General features: G+C 28.7%; 1 long non-coding RNA gene across 1 annotated transcript in view; it reads left to right on the forward strand.

The window, feature by feature from the left end:
• LOC139425502 (uncharacterized) overlaps window positions 1-8,101 on the forward strand; it is an 81,315-nt gene extending 73,214 nt beyond the window's left edge. Inside the window, exons 2-3 of the long non-coding RNA XR_011636695.1 lie at window positions 145-207; window positions 5,617-8,101. This is a non-coding gene — a long non-coding RNA (uncharacterized LOC139425502). The remainder of the gene's footprint in view (window positions 1-144; window positions 208-5,616) is intronic.
• The last annotated feature ends 1,156 nt before the right edge of the window (window positions 8,102-9,257 follow it).

The raw sequence follows: 9,257 nt of genomic DNA on the forward strand, positions 1-9,257 counted from the left end.
AAGAGCAATCAATAAATGTTTTTGAAATGTTGTTGACCATTTCCATTTTATATATATCATGTTTATCATGGTTATTTGATATTTTTTGGTTGAATAAACTAAATTAACAATTATATAAATTGCTATTTAACCATTTTTTCCTAGAAATTTCTAACAGTGTTTAAGGGGAAACCTGACCGGAGCCTTCTACGTAAAAGAAAGAACTAGGTAATAAATTTTGCATATTTATGCCATTTTCTTAGATAATAAAAAATTCCTAATAAGTAAATAACTGAGTTGATAACAGAATTGTTTTAAGAAAAAGATTATGGAATTTCTTAAAGTTATTTTTACAAGTATTTTTTGTATTTTCTTCTTTTTACCAAAGTGTTAAACAAAATTAATAACTGTATGATAACTAGAAATTCCATATAGTCTTCCAAATAGCATAAATCCCACAAAGTCTTTTCGTGGTAAAGAAAATGGTATCTCTTATTTTTACTTTATTTTCCTTCAAAGTTCTTTCATTTTCTCAAAACCTTTTGTCAGGCCAATACAGCAAGAAGTCAAAATCCGAATACAGGGTGTACGTCCACAACAGTTCACTTCTGTATCTTCTCATACTTTCTCTCTATTTTCTTCGCTTTTCTTTTCATTTCGTTCTATGCCGACCTATTTCTGTCATTTCACTCACACTCTCACCCACCTGTGTTCGAACGTCTTCATTTTTTTTTCCTCGTCCACCCCCTACATTCTCTTCCTTTTGCTATCAGTTCTATTTTTTTCCCTATTCTTTCGTTCGATGGAGGATGGTGTCGGCAAAGGTCTCTTAGAAGTCGATCATCTCATCGTCCAGGAGGGTGGAGAGTTTATATATTTTATATATCTATCCAAACTTTTCCTTTATTTATTTATTTTTTGTTGGTAGGTTGAAGAAATTTTAGAATAAAAAGTGAAAGTTCTTTTTTTTTATTTTTGATTCCATTTCAATCTTTCACTTTTTGGTATTTCCGCTTTAGTATAAACCGACTCCTTCTTTCGCTCTTTTAAAATATTCTTTCTTTCAGTTTGATTTTTCATATTGTGTGGTGAGATTGAAAAAAAACTTTTCAAGTCCATGATATTATGGGTTTGTGTCAAAAAAATATTGATAAGGAACGAAAATAAACATTATTTTTTAGGATAAGTAATATGAAGAAGATTATTTCTCTGCTAATTTATTTTATAGAAATTGTAAATTAAAAATTTTTTCTTATTTTTCTATATTTTTTTTATAATTTGATTAAAAGCATATGCATTTTAGTTATTTCTAAAATCACAATAATATTGTGCTAAATAACATATTTTCGATTTTTAGTTTATTGCAACACTAAATTATTTATTGCTGCTGAATTATTTAGTGAACTTAAAATTTCAAATTTTCTTTTTAAAAGCCTAGTACTTTTGATTTTCCAAAATATACTAAATCAATTTTAAACCATGTTTTTTTATTTATTTTTTTTTAAGTTCACAATATTCTGATTAAAAGCAAGCTTGTTCCAGTTATTTTTAAAATTGTGCTAGTATTCCGCTTTACTTATTAGTATTTTTGAGCTTTAGTTTAAATTCCTAAAATTTCAAATGTTATATTTAAAAGAGAGCAATATAATTAGTGATTAAAGAAATAGATTTCTTTTGTATTTTCTAAAAAATCTTAGACATGACTTTTTGATAGTAAGTTGTTTATTTCATTCCATAAGGAAGTATCTAAATAATTTAGTTATTTACTTCACATACAAAGATTTTTAAGATAATTTATTTCCAGAAATAATTGATCATGCAAGTTAAAGCTGAACGACGATTTTTTAATTTTTACTGAACTATTTTTGGCATTAGGCATGTATTGAAATTTCTATTTTATTTTTTCACAATACACAACAGTACTCAGAAAATAGTTACATTCATTTAGTTTTTATAATACTTAAACAGCATGAAACAGAAACAAGATTTCATTCTTTTCCGACATGTTTTATTTACACTTCTCAACATTTTGATTTAACGGGACTTTAATGCATTTTTAATTATACAGTTCCCTTTTTTTACTTATTTAGAAAATTATGGAAAATTCTCTATCATTATTAGGAAAAAATTATGGAGAATTAGCGAAAATTCTCTATCATTATTCACTCTATTTTTTAAAAACTAGAATCCTGATTAACACACTTTATTCAGTACATCACCAATTCTAGAACTTTTGACAAAATCTTGTATTGTACGCTTACACAGCTTTAGATACAAATATTCTTGTTCAATCTTCAATCATCAAATTATAGATATTCTTTAACTATTTTTAAACAATTCATAACTGTTAAAAATGTTATTTTCATAGACACGTCATTGCAGATTGGAAATTAGATAACTAAAATCAAATTATTAACTGTACAGGTACCATAATTCCAAATTAACTAAATTTAGAACGAAAATGTTCATTATACAGGCTCAAACAATCAGAGAGTTAAAGTGAAAAATAACTCGCTGTTAAAAGAGATGCAAGAATATCGATGCACACTTTCTGGAGAAATGGACAAAAATTCATTTTTACCTGAAAAACAATTAATTTTACTTTAATATTAACATCAGTGGCATTTACTTTAACTTTACATATACATATATAAGCTTTTACTTTAATATACATATATATATGTATATTGACAAAAAATTTCTTTTTGCACTTTAAAAGTAGTTCACGTTGTCAGTTCAGAAATTTTTTTATTGAAAATTGTACAATATAGAGACATATTCTATTATCTGTTATCAATTTGTATTTTCTTGCAAGTATTAAATTTCTATTATGAATATTTAAATTAATATATATTTCATTTCAATAAATGTTTTAATTTGTGCTTTATATTAAATTAATAACTTCTATGCATCTCATAATAAATACAGCTAATTACTTTAAAAAAAATAGGAAATAAAGTTATAAAGGAAATGAATTGTATAGTTTAGGCGAAATTTTTAAAAAAATTTACTTACCTTCCGTGGGGTTTTTTTTTTATAAATTCTAACTTTCTAAAAAAATCCTAAAAAAACTAATAAGAGTAAATTGATTTATTTTACGAATTAGAGAGAATTACTAACAAAATAATCGGTAATAGCTCGCTGTTTCGAATTCTTATTCGCACATACTTTCCAAAGTCTACTAACGTATCAATTGTATCCAAAAATGTATTTTAAATTTTAATTCGCAATGCAAAAGAGCGAACAGTTTTAATTGCTTCGTAAACATCCATCTGAGGAAAGTAAACCAAAGTATTCACTAGTGAAATTTAGGAAAAAGTTTAGCTCCACACTTCTTCACCTGTAGAAATGCATTTAAGCAATATCAATTCCTTAGAACAATCTATGAGACAATGGGAGAAATGACTATCCATATTGAACTTTATGATCAATATGGGTGATCGTTTCTCCGAAAAATATTTTTCTTTACATTCCCACCCATGAAGCACACCATGAGATGAAAGAAAACTCAGTTCATAAAGTACAAAAGGGCTTATGTTTTTCCTATAGTGTTTCGTCCTCAACAGTTTCAATTCCTAGAACTCTTTTATTTGACTGCAGTAATATTGTAATTATCTACATTATAGCAAAGCATTCAAGAAATTTACTTTTAAAGATTTTTTGTGAATAATCAGGTTTTTTTACCTGTCGGAGGGGAATAAAATTTTCTATTTCAATTAAAAGTAAAATTTTTTCCAGGAGTAGTGAAATTCAAGTTTGCCTAAAAAGATATTTCACGTCACGTTAAAAGTACTATAAAATACAATATCCATATAAAATTTGACGGGAAATTGAAAATTAGTACACGTTGAAAGAAATTCACGTGAAACTTATTCACGTTAACGAAGTTCAACTGTATTTGAAGTTAAAAGGTATTAGTTTCAATTAGTAAAACGTGTCCGTGAAAAAAAAACTGAGCATGTTTCTTTATTGTCGGACGAAGAGTTAAGTGGAACAGCCCCCCCCCCCCCACAATTTTAGAATCCTCTAAGATAAATTAGAAGCTCCATTTGTTTTATATAAAAAATTCTATACAAGTATTTTTAATCGTTAAAAAAATTTATTAAAGCATAAAAAAAGAAATTTTTTAAAAAAAAACTATGCGTTAGACGAATTTTTTATTTATTTATTTTTTAGCGAAAAGTGTGTAATTTTTGTAGCAGGTGTGAGTTAACGACAGTTAGTCATGTCTGTTGGGTCAAGTTCAAACTATTGTTATCCAGCGTCCACGTTAATACGGAAAAGAACACTAAACGTCAATATGAAAAAAAGCTACTGTATTGTGGAAATGAAAAGTGTTTGTAGCATGTTTATTAATGCCTTAAAATTTACTCCAAAACTAAATTGTCTACACTGTAAAAATTTCCAAATCAAATAACAGTATGAAGTACACTTTGAATGCATCATCTAAAAAATTTATTTAACCTTAAAATTCATTTTTACCATAAACTTTATAACGTAACTTTAGTAGTTATATTCATTTAAATAAAGCGATACAGGGATTTTGCAGTAATTATTACTGTAAAAATTATAGTATATCATATTTTTTGTTTCGTGACATGCTCCGGTAAAAATGGATTTTGCGGATTAAAGTATCGACACTCTGAGGGCGGGTACTTTTTACCGCCATTTTATCTGGAATTTTTTACAGTGTATACTAATAAAATTTTTTAAAAATTCATAATCATTCATTGGTTTTGGTTATTTATTTCTAGATGGAAAACATTACCAGCAAAAATTAGCATTTTTTTTAAAAAATATTAAAAAATTTTAAAACATTTAAGTAATTTGTCTGTTCTGAAACCCAGACAATTCTTTACGACACTATGTTCTAGAAGATATAAAAATATTAGATGTTATACAACAAATGATTGTAAATTTTAGCTTTATCTCAAAAGTCTTCTTCTTCAGCAGTACTACGGCCTAGTGCAGGCCAAGGCTTTCTCAATTAGCTGCCTCCAGGCAGGGTGACTTTGAGCTAGATTTTTCCACCTGTTTGTTTTCCATCTCAAGAGTAAGGCTGTTAATTTATTTTCCTTATCGAGAGTTTTGAAGAACAATATAAGTATATTTTTCAAATAAATATTAAAATGATTTTTTGAAACTACATATAATAGTTGATCTTCCGTGATGGCTCAGGAGATAGAGCGCTCGCCTCCCAACGGGATCTCGCCTCCCAACGACCCGGATTCGATCCCAGCAATGACTGGGATTCGAATTACGAACTCAGCTCGTACCGACCACAGTGCTGACGTACAATATTCTCAGTAGTAGACGGATCATAGGTCAAAGTCTCTTTGCCGTCAGGCTAACCGTAGTAAGCTTTCGTGCTTTTCCTCTCCATGTAACACAAGTGCAGGTTAGTTAATCAAAAAGTCCTACACAAAGGCAAATTTCTCCTAATACTTGATCCAGGAGTTCCCTTGTATTTTGGATTGGGTTCAAAATTACAATGCTACGGTGTTTAACATTAATAGTCGTAAACTCAAAATTGGATTGTCTGTTCAATGACGGTTTTAAAATAAAATAATTTATCTTAAATGTGACTTTCCTTTCTCCTAATATAAAACGCTCATTATATTTTTTGTCTACTTTCAGATACAATGGCCGAACAACTGACCTCCTTCTCTAAAGGAGAAGAAGAGCAGGAGGAGGTGGATGATGTAGAGAAGGGAGGTTGTGATGGAGGACAGTGTGTTGACAGCGAAAAAGCTGAGTGAGGAGAGATGTAATTTGGTGGCTGCCTATGCATTATTCAACCGTTGGAAGATAGGAACTAGACACTAGACAAACATCTTCTCCATCAGTCATCTCCTCCTCCTCCTCTTCCTCCTGTTTGTCTTCTACTCCTCCTGGCTGATTCGCGTTTTTATGGAAGTGAGTGTTTAAAGGACAGACTAAGAGATGCGCCAAATGTTTCGCTACTAGTTGAGCTCTTTCACTTTTTTAATCTTTTTTTTTGTAACGTGTTTTTTTAATGCATTGAGTCATAACTAGGAAACTTTATAACCTTTATTTTATTATTATTTTTTTTAAAAAAAAAAAAGAAAAAAAAAGAAAAGAAGTCAAATCGAGAAATTATGGCATCGTAAATTTCATTTTATTCTGATTCAATGGATAAGGATTACAATTATTTTACCGCAAAGTGTTTTTTTATTTTGAGGAGTGATTATTAAAAAAAAAAATTTTTTTTTGTCAGTTTTAGTCTAAGTAAATAACATCAATGTTATTTTGGGTAATCTACAAGCTAAAATTGTGTACAAGGTGCTTTAATAAAAATCCCAATTACCAAACATCTAATTATTTGAAACATTAGTTACATATTTGATTAATTGAAAGATACTCTGAATTTAATTATTGAAGGATTTTAATACATCAATATCAAATGACGGTTTAAGGGATACGCATAAGTTACCCAAATTAGTTAATATTAACTGCCAAACTTGCATAAATTATATAATAAGTTTCTAAATGAATTCTTAAAACGTAACCAAAACTGAAGATGTTCTAAATTTTGAAAACGCTAAAACCTGAAGGAAAAGTTTTGTACAAATCGAGAACTTTACTCTTGTAACATTATTTTTCTACTTTGAGCCATCAATTAACTATGTGGTTTTTTGGAAACTTTTTAAAGTAAACACTCACCCACTTTTGTTACTCTTAGAATAATCACGTGATCTACGGACGCACACGTAAAAAACTTTTTATACAAAATTGAAAATCCATTGACTGAAAGTCAGCTTCACTCAAAAATAAATTTAATTTCTATTATTTAACATATTTATTTACTAGTTATTGTTTCTTCAAATCATAAAATAGGGATGATCGATCAGAATAATCTTCGATATCTAATCAATCGAATAGTTTTTGCGAAAAAAAAAATTTAATGTAATTATTTGATCTAAAGAACAACTTTAAAATGGTAAGCAAGGAATAATCTTCTAGAATAACATTTGATCTAATGATCGAAATTCACTAGGATCCAAGCTCAATTACTCCAGGATAATGTCAGTTTTTAGAAACGCAAAATATAAAATGCATTAGCAATTTAAGAAATGCGGTAATAATTTCAATGTCAAGAGAGCAACTAAAAGATTAAGTTATTTTAATATTATTATTTTGTCATATCTTTAAAATTATTCATGCAAATAAAAAAATCCACTCAACTGTAAAATTCGTTTACCAAACGTTTTCATGCTAAAAATTAGTTTTGATAATATTTATTAGTTTCAATGATTATTTTGAAATTTTCAAAAATACAAGGCTGAACAATTACTGCCTAAACATTATAAGTAGAAAATATTTCCTTAAACCGGGAGAATAATAAAATAAGAATATATTTCTGTAACCCTGTATTTTAACTACATCAGAAGTAGAATCTTAGATTCACTTTGTGCCAAGACAACAGTGAAAATATTCAGACAACTCAAAGGAATGATGTGCTCGATAATAGCACAAATGACCCAGGCTCGAATCTTGATCATAAGTTATGTGTTTTCAAATGGAGTGACCATATTTCTGATGCAATTATTGACGGACTTTTGATTCTATTAGCGTCAAGAAAACCTTCAGAATTTTAAGTAATTTTCTTAAATGGTCCAACTAGAAGATATTGTATACCGATAAATGTCTTCTGAATTAGGTTTAAAATTGCAAATATACAATAAGGAATCTACTATGTAGATCGGCTGTTCACCGATGGTTTAAAAAAATTGAACAAAATACAGCAAAAGTTCGTTGTAACAAGAACTGCTTATTACGAAAAATCCATTATTACAATAAGCTTCCAAATTCCCATAGGTATAATGGAAGACATTCTTACTTATTCCTGACATTAATAAAATTAAGTTAAAAAACGAACGTTTCAGCTATTCCTTTTTAAGAATCTTAGCCCTTTATGACTAACTATAAAGCAAACATGCTTGGGCAACCATCAGTCAAATCCAACTTGTTCCAACTTGCAAATAATAAATTCTGTTATTTTTTTTAATTAAAAATTCGGTTATTATATCATCAAAAGGAAAGTACTTTTTGTTTCTGGCATATATACCGTCATGATTCTCATATTGACCATCATTGTTAATCAAAATAAAATAAAAAAAGCTAAATATGCTATCTTTTATTTTTCCTATTTTAACATTAAATATTTGTATTTGCGTTTATGATGACAATGCCATTTTCTATTAGGAATTGCTTTTATTACAGATTTATGTTGTAATAAAAAAGAAAAGCTTTTATCATTTGTTAAAATGAAGAAAAAAAATTTGGCTTTCTTTTTACAGTTCCTTTCAACTTTAGCTCCTTTTTCATTGTGAAAAAATTAAATTCAGAGACATAGCACCAAATTCAAAGATGAATTTAACGATAAAGCGAGATTTATGTTTTCATATTTTTGACACAGCCGTGTCAGTGCCCTTGGCGTGATGAAAGAAAACTAGATATTCATTGCTCCAAACTTAAGGTTTTTTTTTCTTCTCTTTCCTCTAGTCGCAGCAGTTAGTTCCATCAGTAATTCTTCCATACGGAAACCCTGAGCACACAACGAGAGAATAATAACGTCGATAGCGCAAGCAAAACGACTCAAAGAGATTATTACTGCTTCATTACGCCACCAGGGGACGCTAGTTGACTTCACTTGCTTAGCGAACCGGAGTGTTGCTAGAAAAGCGGAACGAAAAATAGATTTGAAAACTCAATTTTTTTTCACTTTGCAAAAAGAAGAAGAAAATAAGGAGGAAATAACGCCTACGATTTAGGTGTTGAATGTTTCAACTTTATTTTTTTCATTCTGAGCCAAATGTTCGAAGACTTAATGCAAAAAGGAATCTTTTTTCCCGCCCTTTCTCTGATGTATTTTCACTAATGCGTAAAAGATGAAGAGAATGCATGAAGTGAAATAAATCTAACGCGTATCGTGCCAATTCAATCCAATTGAACGTGGACTGAATAACATACATTTACATTTGATAAAACATAATTTTGAATTTGATAGAATATAATATCCTTTTGAGGCTTATTTACGTGGAAGTAAATTCAGTTATTGAAAAATAATATTATCAAATGATTACCCTAGAAAAAATGATTTTTGGGATGCGAGTTGGAAAATATGAATTAGATGTGCCGAAACGAAATTTTGATTTTTTTATTTTATTTATTTAATGTATTTTTTGTATTATTGCTATTGTAAATGTTCGATAAAAATCCTTTATTTGTCGAAAAAACTCATTCTTCGAAGCATT

This window comes from Parasteatoda tepidariorum, chromosome 1 (genome assembly GCF_982258835.1).
Source record: "Parasteatoda tepidariorum strain Cologne lab strain chromosome 1, Ptep-v5.0, whole genome shotgun sequence".
NCBI lineage: Eukaryota > Metazoa > Arthropoda > Arachnida > Araneae > Theridiidae > Parasteatoda > Parasteatoda tepidariorum.